Source organism: Passer domesticus, chromosome 5 (genome assembly GCF_036417665.1).
Source record: "Passer domesticus isolate bPasDom1 chromosome 5, bPasDom1.hap1, whole genome shotgun sequence".
NCBI classification, from domain to species: Eukaryota; Metazoa; Chordata; class Aves; order Passeriformes; family Passeridae; genus Passer; species Passer domesticus.
Genome location: NC_087478.1, coordinates 27,417,499 through 27,431,335, shown reverse-complemented (window position 1 = coordinate 27,431,335; position 13,837 = coordinate 27,417,499). Strand labels below are relative to the sequence as shown.

Below are 13,837 nucleotides of genomic sequence, written 5' to 3'. Positions count from 1 at the left end.
CACCATAGGGGGTGCCAACACCTAGATCAGGTTGCTCATAATCACAGACTAATTTGAGGCCTGCAGATAGCAGCATGATCAGGCAGTACTTTTAACTTGAAGCTATCTGCTAGATCTACCAAAGATAAACATAGTGGAAGTATTTAGTAACTAAAGTCTACCCTTTCCCAGTAAGTGAAATTTTAAGAAAGGCAATTTACTGAGAGATTACATTCTAATTATGCACAGGTAGATTTCTAGGTACTATCCACAAAATAATCAGTCCCCATTCACCCTCTAAAGGGTGGTGCAGACTTCTGCATCAACGAAATAGTCATGACTGGTAGAAAGTATAAAAAGCCTGCAAAATTTTATGCCTGTGTAGCTCTTCAGCTTTCCTACCTATTATTTTGTTGTGAAAAATAGATTAAACCTCAGCAGTATATTTCAGTCTCTAGACAGTCTCTAGGCATTTTTGTGCCTGGTTATTTTTAAAACATCTTTTTCTATTTTGCTTTCTTTCCCTCTTCTTTTTTTTTAATTGACATATTTATAAATGTTCTTTTCTTTTCTTCTGTACCTGTAGCTGGCATTTACCCCAACTTTTTTTGTTCTCAGCTGTGGCTGAATAGTCTTGCTTCATTGCCTCCTTCCTTCTTCATTTCCAGTTGACAGCATCATTGTAAAGATGAGCTAAAAAGAAAATTGGAAACACTGCTTACTTCACTACTATGCACCAAGTGCACCAGCTGTGCAGTCTCTCAGAGAAGCTCACAATGAGAACAGGCTGCACCACAGACAGGTCTTTTCTCTGCAGATCTCAACATATCTTGCAGGGACAGCTGGTGTTTAGCATTGCTGTTGTGCTGCTGTGCAAAGGTGGCCTTGAGCAGATTGATACAGGACAAAATTCACTGTATCACATATGCATTTCAAATCTTATTTCTTATTCATCCCTACTTACCACCCTTTTTATTCCTGAGGTAAGTCCTGATCCTTTCCCATCAAACATGTAATGCTTTTTCTGACTAGGTGAGCTGAAAGTGGTTTCTGGAGGATGGACCTCAGAGTGGGTTGCAAGTGTTTGTCATAGAGTTATGTCCAGTTTCCAGGGGTCTGATCATGGGAGACTGCAAATCTAAGGGTGTGTCTGATGGAGGTCAGGTATAAATCATCACAAAAATATCTCTGCTTTAATGTCCTGCTTCCATTTTGGGAGTATTTCTGGAGAAGGAGGCAGAAAGCGAGTAAATAACAGAAGGAATGACTTCATTTTTGCCTGATCTGTAAGATCTGTATCTTTCTGAGCAGTGAGAGTTATTTTTAGTGATTTGCATCACTGGTTCTTGGCAGCCATGGCAACTAAAATCCTCTTCTACCCAGCAAAAACAAGCATAGGAGAGAAGACAACTTCACTCTTACCCTGGTATCACTTTCCTGGTTTCTGTCCTCCCCACTGCAAGAGGTTTAAATTTAGTACAATTGCATTTGGAGCCTAACACATTTCCCCATATATTCCCAGCTTCACCATAACCTGGAGGAATGAACTCTTGCAGTGAGGCTTCCCCATTCTGAATTTTGTTGTGTTTGCTGTGTTGCCGTCTGTATTTTATATGATGATGGCTGTCTCAGTCTTGGATTAGCATTTCAATGAGACATACACAGGACCATGAAGTGAAACCACGGCCTGTCCTATGACAAGTGTCAAGCCCAGACTTCTACTTACTCATCCAGAAACAATGGCTTCTTTTCATTGATAAAGTTTCTAGGTTGAAATCAAAGGTTTTTTGCCATAACGTACTTCCTTTTAAAAGAGCAGAAAACTAGATGCATATGAATGGGATGTGCTTTGGTATTTCCTAGCAGAAGAGAGAAGAATGAAGAAATTCTTCTGTATTTTTTCCACTTCTGTGTGTGTAAATCTGCCACTGACTGTCTGTCAACACTTCCTCACAAGCCACTAAACAACTTGTCCAAACAAGACAAAGTAATATCCTCCAGTCTCTACTGACTTGGAAAAACCATACCTATCAGACCTGAAGCGAGATTCCTTGTTGTATTACCAGTACCCTCCCCCAGTGCCATAATTACCAGACTGCTATCAGTTAATTTATAGACCTCTCATACATTGTTATCTGTGAATGTCTTTCTAGGAATGATTTTTTTTTCTATATGAAAATGGAACTATTTTCTTGATGTCTTGAGAGCTTACCTAGAACAGAGGCTAGACAGTGTTAAAGGAATAAAGTAGGTGTTTATTAAAAGGCCTCCAAAGGATACACCTTGGGCAGCGCAAGAGCCTGGCCATGGCTGCACCCAAGATGGACCCTGGGTCTCACCTTTTCACACTTTTGTAAGTTTTGGTCCATTTACATATTGGGGTTAATTGTCCAATTACATCTTCAGGTTATGAAGTCCCACCCTCCCAGATTGCTCTCCTCCATTCCCTTTTGTTTACACTTTTTGGGCCTGGAGCTGCAAGGGTGTCCTTGGCTCTTGGTCTGGAAAAGGATTGTTTTGTCTGACTAAGCTGTGAGGAGAACTTGCTAACACTCTGTATGAAGTTCAGAATTATAAACTAATGCAATACAGAATCTGGAAAATATGAAAGCTAAAACTTAAGGCATCAATCTTTGCAAAAAGCTTTCTTAAAAAGAACAGCTAGAGAAGGAATTGGAGAAAGGCATTCTATGGTAATTGGGAATAAATGGAGAGATTTGGAACAGTCTGAACCTGTAAGATCTGTGTTACTGATGCAAGAAGCAAAGCATCAAAGCCTTGACACAGAAAAATTGTGGATTTTCTGGCAGACATTGCAATAACCTGGGCTTCTGAGGAATCACAAAAAGGGCCAGTGGAAATATTTGTATTGTTTGTGTTCCATGTAAATTCTGTCTCAAAAGATCAAATATACTGGTTCATTCATACTTTATTTTCTTTGATAGTACATTCATAATGCACACGAGCATTGCTTTGAGGGGCAGATGGTGCCAATTGATTGTATATTCATTATTTGTGGGAGACTTCATGCATTCTCACATTTTTGTGTGAAATCATCCCCTATGAGATGCTGAAGTGACTGAGATTATTTGACTAACTCCTCAGCAGAATCCCTCTCACAGTGCTGCTGGGTTGTGTTTGACAGCATTTCTACCCTCAGGAGCTGCCAGGCCCAACACAGGAGACATCTACTGCTGAAACATTGTGGGATGGAGCCTCAATAGAACATCTGCCCACCAGAAGATTTAATGTTCTTGACAATGCAAAATAATTGTCAAGTAGGTATTGTTACATCTCTAGAAACAGAAAACTGTTACAAATACTTAACTTCTTTATATATCTTGGCTAAAATGGACATTTTTAAAGCCAGACTATAATTTAATGAGGGTGAGAAAATGAAAATAGGAAAATATGAGAAAATCTGATATTCTGTGCATTGATGCTATCTACCTGCTCCTGGATCTGCTTTCTGGGCAGTGTTAGATCCTGTTACTCTTGACTATTACACAAGTAGAGAGAGCAAGATTTTGTCTGTAATTTTTTTTATATCTTTGTTGAGTCAAGGAAAAGGTTGACTGCTTAAAAAGCTGTATTTCCAGTAGAGGTTTAGAGATGGGAACTTGGGAGTGTCATAAAACCGATACCATTTCCTTCCTGGCTAGCCCGATAGGATCAAAGTTGGGAAATACTGTCTCCTGTGGGAAAGTGATCTCTGCTTTCCAGAGGAGTAAGAGGCTCTTTATGTCTTATCTTTCTTATCTGTCTTTCCTATCTCTAGCTATATTTGTATGAACGTGATATAGGCCTGGGACCATTCTCATGAAATATACATTTTTGTGTCAACTTATTTCTCCAGAGTTATATGATTTAACCTTGCTGGGGAGATACCTGTAAAATAAATTCCAGTATTCTAATAGATATAGAGGGAGAGAGTCTAAATATTAGGCTTACTCTGTGTACAGGCACAAAAATAATGTTGCCTGGAGTAAACTATATTTTTTTGCCCCTCAGAAGCTCATCTGAGAGTAACTGTACATACCCAGCTAAATCAAAAGAGAGCCACAGTTTGATGCAAGAGATTGGATTAGAGGCTATGACTGAAGTATTTCAGGCCTCCCTGATCAAGGCAAGCTATACAGCAGTCACCAGAAAATAAAGAAGGCATGACTGACTATCAACATCACAGATACAATAATACAGGCAGGAGAGACCTTTTGCTGTACACCTTGTGAATGAATTCCACACAAGATTGTGTTATGCACTCATAGAAATCCTTCTATTTCACTGTGAATAGAAATAGCTCTTCCTACACAGGCATTACAAAGGATCAAAATTTAAAGTTAAGGCAGACCAAGCTATTCAGAATATTTAAAATCATTAAAATAGTTTATTCAAGCAATAATCTCTTTAGAATTGGTTATTACCACTATTAATGACTTGCTAGTTAAAATATTAATGGATCATAACTGAAAACTGCTGGCAATGTCTGATTTCAAGGGGTATTATCTCTTAATTAATGATACTTCACCTATCTGTAGTCAGTTTTGTAGGTATCTATTTTACTGTCTGTTGCAGGATACTAAAACCAGTTATTACAAATGAAGAAGACATTACAAAGAGAGTTAATAGGTGCTTATTTTCTTGGTGTTTTGCATTTTGTGGCCTGTCAGCTCGTTTGTATCTGAATTTACTTGTCTCTTATTAGTATATGGCTTCTTATTAGTAATTTTATATGCTTTGAAATTTCATGCTGGAACTGCATACTGAAAAGCAATGGGAGAGGTTAGTAGATGGAAATTGAAAATATTTATTTTAAATCAATGTTTTATAAATCGTTTCTTTTTGATCTATGATCTGAATGACTATCTCTTTCAGAATATTCCATTTTCACCAATTGTTTTGTCATATCCTGTTTAGGAGTCTTGTTTCACATGTTGATACCAGGTTTTTTTAAGCTTATAATTTGTACACCATATTGCTCACAAAGGACCTAAGAGTATAACTGGTGGAAATGACGTAAGCTGAAAGGCTAGGTGGCAGGAAGTGTGGAGGGTGTGATAAACATTTGATATGATTACTAAATATCCTCAGACTTCAATTTTTTTAGAGTTTCTGGGTGTCCATTGCTCTCTGTGCTTGCAGCTCTTTTGCTTAAGAATAGCAGACAAAGCAACTTCTCTGTAAGAGGCACTTTCAATACCATCACCTAATTCTTTATTGTCCCTGTACTGCCTCACACACTGAGTAACAGAAGTGAGAAATCACTTTCATACAGGTTTTTACTGAAGTAAAAAATTACCTGTCTTTGCATCGTGTGGCTTGGATATCTTCAATTCTTCTATGACTATGGTTTCTCAGGAGCCCGTCCTATAAACCCTTACAAGGTTAATCTTCTTGTCCTGAATGCTTCCAGGTCACAGGGGCAGAACTGTTCTGGGGAGTGAAAAGATGATCATTCCCTTGATCATAAATCTGACTGTAAGCTCAAGCTTTTAGATAATCAGTAGTGCTTCCAGTGAGCCACATTCTTCTCTAAAAATTCTTGGAATTACTGACAACTTTTCTAGTGTACTTTTGTTATTAATTCTTCTTTAATGGAATATTTCAGAAAATAGAAGAATTGAGTGTATACACTTCACATTTAATAGCTCTGTAACTTTCCAGGTATTAAAAGTTTCTTTTTAAGTCAATTTTGATAAGTTCTGTGGAACATCTCTCCAGCCTGCCTTATTTCTAGATCCTAAGTCAAGAAACTGAGAACCTTACTAAGAGCACAGGGAGGAGTTCAGTAGACACACAGATGGTAAAATCTCAGATGAAATTAAAATTTAAAGAATATTTTAATCAAAGATAATCTTTCATTTTCTAAAAAAAAAATAGGGTAGACATACTACAATAAGGTTGTTCCTTGCACTCTTGTGGGCTTGATTGCTTTCATTTAAGCAAATTTCGGGCTACCAAAAGATGATAATTTTAATTTGAGATGAAGGACTACCATCTGTGAATGTAGTGAACTCCTTTCCCTTATGTATTATCTACGCAAATAACACCCATTTTATTGTTTGGGGAATGTGATGAAGATAATAAAAGTGAATAGAGACAGGTGCTGATCAAACAGATGTTATTTTAGTCTGATTTCTTCTATCTGTCTCATCAGTGTTCATCAACACAGACATGCATCACTGCTAATATTTTAAATCTGAACTAGTCCTACTGGCTTGCATTGTGATTTACTGGGTGAACACAAAGGACTAAACAGACAGAATCAAACTCCAGTGGTTTTTGTTACAGATACCTAGAGGTGAAAATCAGGCCACTTTACATTTGTCTCTTGTAACAATCAGCCTTCCATGCTGATTTTCCATCCTTTAATTTTTTTGTCTATACTGATATTTTCAAATGAGTGAAGTGAGAGGAATGGCATACAGGTATTGAGGAATGTTTTCACAAGCAACTCTGCTCTACAAAGCCAGTGTTACTGCATAGTCTATATCTGAACTTCTTCAGATACAGGATAAATTATCTCAATATAACCCATGTGGAATGTAGGCTAAAGCTGATTTTAATGCTAAATTAAAACTGTTTTGGATCCATTTCAGTGATATGGTTTAATTAACCAGACCACTTCTTCTAACCCCACATACTCAATGCAAATTAATGGCACTCAGAATATCCATTCTCTCAGTGTCTTGCCTGCTGTTTGCTGCCTGTGAATCCTATCTCGCATCCCACACCTTGCACTTGCACAGGTAGTGATTAACTACCTCCAGAACTCATTTTCTCCTAAGTGACTTCATAATATTTTTCTTCCACGGAAGGCAAATATGGTGAGTGAGCCAGCACAAAACCATTTTCGAAGGTGTCAGCACTACCGTACCAGAGTATCATTTCTCATATCTTGTGTTATAATGTAGAACACAAAAGAAATACTACATTATTTACTTCATACTGTATCACTTACCTAAGACCCTAGCTGAGGGGTGTGTTTTGTATTAGAAATATGCTGCTTGTGCTAGAAGGTGATGGTAGAAGTTTTATGCAGACTCAGAATTCAACCTTTAAAAAAAATATGTCGTCTAGGTAAAAGCCTGAGAAATTACACAACTTTCCTGCAGAGGAGCATGAGCAGCCAAACCATGTTGAGGCTATGATATGGACTTAGTCACTCTAGTGTCCTCTATAACCACGAGGGAATGCCATTTAAAAGCTGGATTTTCTGCTTCATGAGATTCTTACATGTAAAACTTTCCTTGCCAGAAGGGAATAAATAAGAAATGGAACTGCTGAAAATCCTTTCAAGTCAAGTTCTGACAAAATCCAGTCTTCTCAGTTCTTACTTGAAGAGCACTGTCAAAACATCAGGTTGAGATGAAGCCCTGACAGGTCACTTTGGCAGAGGCTATAGAGAGAGACCTTGGAAAAGCTGTCTTTGTTTCCATGTGCTCTTAAGCTTTAGTATTCCTGGAGGCCCCCAGCAGGCAGTGCAGCTCTGTCAACCAGGTGCCTTATTAAATCTCTGTAACAAAGACTACTGCCCAAAAGGACCTCACATTAAAAGGCCAACGGGACATAGGAGGTGATGTGAAAAGATGTGCTGTACTTACTGTGACTGAAATAAGACCTGTCTAGATGCTTTCTTCTACCAACAGCAGCAGGTAGAGGCTCTGATATAAACACATGAGGCCTTAGCAGATCAAAAAATTGGCAAGGTCCAATGTAGGTGATCTGCAGTCAGGCAGCTAAGTCAGAAATGCCACAGCATCACTACCTGGAACAGTAGGGCTCCAGGTTCGCTAAAAGATACATCAGCCTGGCAGCCTTGACAGTGCTAAGGGGAAACTGCTGTTTCCAGTACCATAAAAACAGGAGCTGCAGGTTGGTATCCTATGCTTCACATCTACTCTCAGATCTGAATCCTCAGAGGAGCTGGTGGAGAAACTGAACCTGATGGTAATTCACTACTGGAAACACTGGCCTACTGTAGTCTGCCTTTCATAACACCTGGGCTTCTCAAATGTTGGTGCTATATTGAAAAATTAATCTGCAACTTGAGACTTTTTCAGAAAGTTTTGGTTGAAAAGATAATAATGCTTTTTTGTCCTACTTTGCATCATTTTCCAGATGTGATCCTTGTGGAAAGACAGTGTTTTGACTCTACGTTTGGAAGCTTCCTTCTCACATAAGTCACAAACAGTCATCACTCCTATTGTTGAAATGTTTACATGAAGTGCTGTTTGAACTGTCTGATAGAGAAAAGCATTGTTTTAAACATGACAGTGAACCTCACACTTGAAAAAAATGGGCTCCTTTTGATTCATTCTACATCCCAGCCATGACCACCTGGGTGCTTTCCATGCCCACTTGACTGCACTGTGGATCCCAGGGCTGGCTTCAGTTCTTTTGAGAGGAGAACTCAACTGTTCCCTGGTAAGGTTGTGGGATTTCCCATATAACTGCCTTCAGCTTCTACAAGAAAAAATAGCAGTTTATATCATCAGAGTTGCTAAAGAAGGTATAAATTGACCTCTAAATGTTATTCATATTTACCCATTGCACAGTGGATACACAGAATAATCCAAGGCTCATTGACATCTGATGTTTTCCAGGGACATACTGCTGAATCATTCACTTAAGCCAGTATGGCATACTTATTATTACTAGTTAAAGTAACAATTTATGTGGTGTTTTATATATTACTAACATGTCTGATTTCCATGAAATTAAAAAAAAACAAAAACAAAACAGCAGTGAAGACAAACAAAGCTAGCTGAACAAGTACACTTTATTAATTTTTAATTTTTTTTTCTTAAATAGGAGGGTGGCTTAACCATCTGTTGGAAAGACAGTGTAAATCAGTTCACATCACACCTTGTAGAAGAAGAGAAAAGATGTGTCTCTAGAAGGAAAAGCAATCAACAGAAGGGGTGGAGAAAAAGTATAAATCAGGATGGTTTATGTTTCCTTCCACCTTGTAGATTGCTTTTCCTCCTGTAACCTCCCTCCCTCCTTCTCCCCCTTCCTCTGTCCTTCAGTAACAATTTAGCTTACCTCCACATATACCTTAACACAACATTTAAATGTGTTATAAAAGCAAAAGCATAGTTTATAGAATGTTCTGAGTGTTGTCCTAAGTCTGTCTTCGTTCTAGACAGGGAAATGTCAAATTCAGGGGAAATTTTTGATCAATAATAACTCACATTGAAATTATGCTTTGCTACTGGTCTATGGACGAGAGCTAGATGATCTTTGTTTCTAAACTGCCTGAATCCCAGTGAGGTGGATGTACTGCTGTGTGAGTGCAAGACCACACTGATGGTGTCTTCTGAAGGACTTTGTCATGGACAGGATCCCAGTCTAAGCCATAACCAGTGAAAGATTGCATTGCACATTGTAACTGCTCATATGACTTCTCATGGGACTGGGACAAAAAGTGGGCAAGGACTGCTTTTGTTTTTCTGGGCTGTATGTTCAATTGTGTCCATTGGGATTAGGTGTAGGACCCTCATCCTTTTACAAAGTGTTGAAAAACCTGTTTTGAAGAGAATTGTCACAGAGATTGTATTCTTCATTTTTGCAATCTTCATTTGAAGCGATAATCTTAGTAGGGTTCCAAGTCTTAGTTCTGTCTCTGATTTTTTAACAATGCATGACAGCTGCAGTCCTTCTGTTCTAGTAAACAGTTTCATTTCAATTTTGAGGAGACAAATGCAATATTCACTCATGTTCCTTGGTGTCAAACTATAATAAAAAAACTTTTACTCTGTCTTCATAATCCTGTTACAGAAAGTAGTGTATCATAGCTTCCATCCAGCCATACATTATTGGTCAGAGGTGCATGTTGGTGTTGCTGTGGGGAAGGATCTAGGGCTGCATTAGAGTGCAAAGTTAAGGCCAATAGTGATGGATGAACTTGTGCTAATACATCTGATAGAAACACAAGACTTGTTTCAGAGGGGTGAGTGCAGCCAATGAAAATAAAAAATGTAGTCTGTAGAAATTTAGAAAGAGGATGTCAGTCAGACTTCTGGTTTCCTGAAAATCATGATTAGGTTTGCCTTGCTGAAATGATGCAATGAAAAAATTTCTGATAAAATTTTATAAACTTTCAGGGACCATCCTAACAGATACAATATGTTGGATGATAAAGTCTGAAAAGGGAGTCCAAGCTTCCTTAAGAATGTTTTGTTCTTTAATTCATATAACAGCTTCACTTTTCAGTCCTGTTTATTGAGAACATATTTCACAAAGCTGCTTAGGTGATATCAGGGTTTTATGTTGAAATGTGAACATAGCTGCTGTACAGTGGCCTGATTTACTGAATGTCCATGAGGACAAGCAAAAACAACATCACATTTCATGGATTTTTTTTCATGGATTTTTTTTCCTGTGAGGTAATAAAATGATATACAGTGAAGCCACACACAGGATTGCAGAGTTTTGTCCTTTGTTATAAAGCCTGAAGAGTTCTTTTACTCCAGGGTGAAGATTTCTAGGTGGCTGATGATATTGGTGCAGAATGATGTATTAATCTTTGCTCTTAGAATAGATTTCAAGAGCTCCATCAGGGGAAAATCTGTTAGCTGGCTGTTATCAGTGACAATTGTTTGTGTTTCCTCTGGGGCTCGGCTTCTGGCATTGTCATCCTAATCATATGGGTTAAATCTCTGAATTTATTGAAACTAATTTGTACACTTGTGCCCTATTTTATCTTCTCTTCAAGTTCTTAAAACATTTCCAAATAAGGCTGAATTTAACTTAGAAGGAGACAAGTGTTTCTATTCTCATTTACACATGGACTAATTATGACATGAATAAGTTTCCTGATGTATGTAAGGATGACAGAAGAAGTTTTGACAGAAATAGGGAAAGATTGCAGATAAACAGGAAAAGAACAGTTTCCATGTTACAGACACCTGAAATATTCATTTCTTTGACTTTCTCTTGCAGAAAAGAGCAATATGTTTAAAAGAAAATATGAAGGAATACATCACAAATATATTTTTTTTCCATTTGGCACCCAGAACACCCATATGGTTCAACTGTTTTTTTAAACTTTTTAAAATTTATATCGAAAAAATAAGATCCACTAGAAGGCAATCAATATTTCCATTATGTTAAATTGTTAAAAAGTTTAATGATTATGTGAGTTTTTCAATAAGTATTTAACCCTTTCTATCACAAGAACTTATGCAGATAAGTACAGGGAAAGAGACACCAGACAACAAAGGAATATTTCTTTTATTTTTTCTTTATATGCTTTCAGAGATAAGATATAAATTACAGTAAAGTTTACAAAGACCAAGACCCTCTGACATTTGACACAAGAGCCTTTTCTCTTTAATTTGGCATCCTGATAATGCTTGGAATCCCTCTGTTCAAGCAAGTCAGTGGCAGATGCTTTATTGTGTCTCTTGTTTCTCCTCTGGGGCTGTACATTAGGTTAAAGTATCACAAATAGCTGCTACTAAAGTGCAAGTCACAGTAGCTATAATTTTTCATGACAGCCAAAGAAAATGTGACATGTTTAGGAAACTCTGTCACTGATGCTAACACTCAAGTCTTCAGGCAAATGTTTAATGACATACTCAACATACTGTGCAAACTCTGCTATCTACCAAACAAAAGGTTACTACCAGAGAACTATAAATATTTGGAAATGTCATTAAACAATAGGAGTTCTCTTTTTTCTGATCACTGAAGGCAAGATAGAAATCAGACTAATATGTGAACTGGAAAAAAACCAGTCTTTTTACATATAAAATTATTTTAGTTTGGCTGCTGTAAATACTCTGTTTTAACATATCTACCATCTGTGGAGATGTGCAGAAGCATGGCTTTCCTATTTTGATTTGATTTAAGAAGTTTTCTGGCATTGAGCACCCAGTTCAACTTTTTATTCTACTCTAAAAAGTAGTAGGAAGTAACTAACACAAACATGAATCCACCCTCTGAGACTGCAGGGCACAAAGCAAGAAGTCCTTTCTGCAAGCAGAGCAGTGCTACCTGTAACATTCCTAGTGAGATTTCATGGGCTCATGGCTCACCATCACTTACCTAACTAAAATAGACACTATGTAGTTATTCAATCCTTATGATTACTGTTAGAAATGGGGCTGTTTTAGGAATACCCAAATCACAACTACTGCATGGGGAAGACCTATGACTTGGGAATATCAGCAGTGTGAAGGAGATTATTATTCTGTTTCATCCACAAAGACCAGCAAGGCTGTGAACAGTAGAAGTTCAGAATACACCTGGCCAGGGAACTGGGCTATAGTGCTGTAAATGGCTGTGTAAAATACCCACTTGGCTTCCCTCTGTTTCCTGTGGGGTGCTATTGATTTTGCCTTTCACTGGAGGGTGAGAATGGCTGGTGAAGAAGCAGACATGGCTTTCAAACTGTTCAAATGTATGACGGGTCTTAATCATGGTATTACGACAGGTTAAGGGTTTAAGCCTGCACAGCTTGGAGATGATGAAGCCGCCTGGGGATTGGAACTCACTGCAGCATATTAGCACCTAAATCAGGGTTATGAGATTTTGGACCAGGACAAAACTGGGAAAAAAAAAAAAAAAAAAGGCAGCAGAATGCCCTAATGCCCTGTAGATTAAAGTAAACAGTGATATACATTTCTGCTCTTGGAGGTTGAGGATTGCTGATTGATTTCTTCATCTCCAGAGAAAAAGATAAGGGGTTTCCATGTTTTAATTTAGAAAGGAATAATATCACCTGTGCAGAATTCTCTCCTTTAGGCCGTGTCTACAGTTCCTGTGATGGGGAACACAGCAGCTCTGGGATTCATTGCAGTACTCTTATAAGCACAGTCCCAGGGGAAAGCAAGGGCCTCCACGGCAATAATCAGGGCTGGGATGAAGCACATGGTGTTTCCACCAGGTCAAAGTGGGCCTGCTTAGACTGTTGTCTGGTTTGCTGTGTTTTCAGTCAGCACACTAAGCTGTTAAGCCACCCAAAAAGCTGCGTGAGCTGAGATCTGTATGTGAGTTTGGGCTCTCGCACAAAGCACAGGGTGGGGAGCTATTCGTGTTTCAAGTTTCTCTGCCCTACCTGGGTGCCTTCCTGGGCTTCGTATCTGTGGTGTCAGAGCTGCTTCAGTGCAAGGGGTGCTGGTTACCAAAGGGCAAATTTATAGCAGATAACTGTGATATTTTTCAGCATGGTTTTAGCAGTAGGTCCTGTGGTGTCCTCTTGTACACTGTGGATATCTATTTCCAGATAAGCGTTTTGGGAAATTATCCCCTCTGAGCTCTGTGTAGCTCACACAAAGGCATGAGATGACCAGAGGAAGATAGTGTTTAGGATTTTTCTGTCTCCTCAGAATTTCCTATTTACTCATTTTATAGCGTGTTTTCCTGAGCAGTGGATAACTAAATGTACACTTTTTCACTTGGCCAGGGAGAGCACATCAGGCAGCCTCATCACTGGATGGAGTATTTGATTTCAGTCTGGACAGGTACTGGCTGTAAAAGTAGCTGAGAAGACAATAATTTTAGGCTGAGCAAAACTACTTCAAGGAGAAAACAAATGACTTTTGCAGTGGTAGAACACAGTGTAGAAAGGGGAGGGAAGAAAAAGAAATTGTCTCTTCCTCTCAGCATTAGTATCATGACAACTAGGAAGAAGGAAGAAGGCACAGACCATCTTCAAATAAATGCAGCATTCAGGTTTTGACCCTTTGCCATATTCATATGGCAAGAAAGGCAGCAGTGAGTAATATGCTTAATCACAGAAATTTGCTTTTTGGCAAAAGGAGAAGCTTGAACCTGTAGATCTGAGGCTGGGCAACCACTTCTACATGGAAAATGGGTTTGGGACTTATGATACATTTTCCTAACTAAT

General features: G+C 38.4%; 1 long non-coding RNA gene across 3 annotated transcripts in view; it reads right to left on the bottom strand.

Moving 5' to 3' along the window:
* Nucleotides 1-13,837, bottom strand: part of LOC135301907 (uncharacterized) — a 50,520-nt gene that overhangs the window by 9,402 nt on the left and 27,281 nt on the right. For 2 of the 3 annotated variants that reach the window (XR_010363646.1, XR_010363647.1), the window contains exons 2-3: nucleotides 5,279-5,412; nucleotides 560-672 (exon numbers count right to left, since the gene is read on the bottom strand). This is a non-coding gene — a long non-coding RNA (uncharacterized LOC135301907). The remainder of the gene's footprint in view (nucleotides 1-559; nucleotides 673-5,278; nucleotides 5,413-13,837) is intronic. The other variant, XR_010363648.1, reaches the window with a different exon arrangement.